Source organism: Octopus bimaculoides, chromosome 10, assembly GCF_001194135.2.
Source record: "Octopus bimaculoides isolate UCB-OBI-ISO-001 chromosome 10, ASM119413v2, whole genome shotgun sequence".
NCBI classification, from domain to species: Eukaryota; Metazoa; Mollusca; class Cephalopoda; order Octopoda; family Octopodidae; genus Octopus; species Octopus bimaculoides.
This window is the reverse complement of record NC_068990.1, coordinates 25,331,010-25,333,581: the sequence shown is the minus strand read 5'-3', so window position 1 is coordinate 25,333,581 and position 2,572 is coordinate 25,331,010. Positions and strand designations below refer to the sequence as shown.

The 2,572-nt window shown below is 40.4% G+C and overlaps 1 long non-coding RNA gene across 1 annotated transcript in view; it reads left to right on the top strand.

The window, feature by feature from the left end:
* Positions 1-2,572, top strand: part of LOC128248849 (uncharacterized) — a 19,986-nt gene that overhangs the window by 8,703 nt on the left and 8,711 nt on the right. The window lies entirely within an intron of this gene.

The window sequence follows — 2,572 nt, the reverse complement described above, 5'->3', positions numbered from 1 at the left end:
ATATATATATATATATATATATATATATATATATATATATATATATATACACATACATACATACATGCACACACATATATACATGCATGCACACACACACACACACATATATATAAAATGACAGATTAAAATAGATACTGTAACATAGCTGCATATTTATGTCTGGATGAATAAGTACTTTTATAACAATATATTTTTGCCGGAAGTCTTTTTCTTCCGGTTGGCATTCAAACATTTTATGTGTTTGTGTGTGAGTATGCTTACAAGTGTGCAAATCCGCGCGCGTATGTGTGTGTGTGTGTTTGTTGCTACAGGTAAACATGTATGCATATGTGTAACCCTGTAAAACCTGTAATATGGTTAGACAGTTAGTGACTAAACTCGCATCCTCAACTTCTATCCCACTGTGTCCTAGTTCAGGTTACATGATTAGGAAAAGGTAGGGACCAGGGATAGACTCAGTACTAGCTTAAAGCACTTAAAACAAAGTTTTTGTGGTGGGTTTTCAGTCACCATGTTTTCTTTTTTTGTTTTGTTTTTTAAATCTCAAATTCAGCATTATCCAATGTGGGTTGTTTACATTTTTAAGCTCCTAGGGTGTGATTTGAAGGAGATATTCAGGGCAGACTCAATATTAAATCTAGGGATGCAGACAACTGGGCTAATAGTGGAGCACGTGCACTCCGTTGGTTATGACAATGAGAGTTCCAGTTGATCCAATCAACGGAACAGCCTGCTTGTGAAATTAACGTGTAAGTGGCTGAGCACTCTACAGACACGTGTAGCCTTAACATATTTCTCAGAGATTCAGCATGACACAGAATCTGACAAGGCTAGCCCTTTTGAATTACTGGTACAACTCATTTTTGCCAGCTGAGCAGATTGCAACAGCATGAAATAAAGAGTCTTGCTCAAGGACACAATGCATCGCCAGGAATTGAACTCACAACCTTATGATCATGAGCCAATTACCCTAACTACTAAGCCATGTGCCTTCACAATAAATAGATAGACGGTTCATATACTGTTATAGGTTCTGTTCTGGTTCTTAAGCCAATAAACTTAATCCTCAAAAGGTTCAGTTTGCCCGTCTGAAAATAGTTACTACAAAGCAAGAACAAATTGCTTTTGTTGTGGTTGTTTAACTCCAGGTCAACACTGGTTGAGCAGACCTATGATCAAAATCATTCCAGTCTTGACCATCCTGTCTTTAGGCAAGACAACATTATATAATGTTTGTTCTTGCTTTTATTATCATCATGTAGGGTAATGTTCCCTCTTAGTTTTTTTTTACTATAGATGTGTGCAGGAATTTGTTTGTGTGCAAATCTTGACTTCCTTTGCAAAGTATGTGTGCATCTATGCATGTATCCATCACTCGGATTTCTTCAATTAAAAACAAATTGGTTTCATCTCAAAAAGGCTTGTGCAAATTGTTTCACCATTGTGTACTGCTTGTAAAATGTATATGCATGCATAAGCGCACAGCTTAGAGGCAACTAGAGTAGGATGGCTTAAGAGAGATGTGGATACTATTTCTTACAGGTGAAGCAACCATGTAGAAGTCCCCTGTATTTAAATTAATGGGAGACCGTAACCATGGCCTATGCCAGTGCAGTATAACCAGCCCATCTAAGAGTACCCTTCAATCTTTGGGCAGTAAACTGCACTCACAAAGACCTGTTGAAGTGAAGTTGTTGTTGTGGCCGATGACAGTACCGCCTGATTGGCACCCATGACGGTGGCACGTAAAAGGCATTTGAGCGTGATCAATGCCAGTGCCGACTGACTGGCTTCCGTGCCAGTGGCACGTAAAAACACCATTCGAGCGTGGTCGTTGCCAGTGCCGCCTGACTGACTCCCGTGCCGGTGGCACGTAAAGAGCACCATCCAAGCGTGGCTGATGCCAGTACTGCCTGACTGTTTGTACGTGCCGGTGGCACGTAAAAAGTACCCGCTACACTCTCGGAGTGGTTGGCGTTAGGAAGGACATCCAGCTGTAGAAACTCTGACAAATCAGATTGGAGCCTGGTGCAGCCTCCTGGCTCTCCAGACCTCAGTCAAACCGTCCAACCCATGCCAGCATGGCAAGCGGATGTTAAACGACGACGATGATGATGATTGTTTGTTAGCTTGTAGTTCTCAACTGAACTCTTCTTATGGAGCTGGAGATGGTTCTGCTCATATTTTGAGTTGAAATCCTGCTGAGTCGGTTTTGTTGATAGAATATAGTTCTGGTCCACGGTGAGGGATTGCGGGAATTCTTAGATGCCTTGTGGTATTTATTTTGGCTTTTTAAGTTCTAAGTTGCTGATGAAATATTTGTCAACCTGTAAAACGTGACAGATTTATGCTGTGTCTCATACATATATGCGTGTGTGTATCGGCCACGACCAACGACTTCATAAAATAATACTGCTCAAAACAAACAAAAATTAGAGTGTGCTTTTTTTCAACTGACTCACACACATATATTATCAATTACACTTGCATTCGTCTTTCACCTCTTATCGCCATTCTCGAATAGAAATAATGAGTTGTCAATTTATTTGTCCCTCATCAAGATGATGGG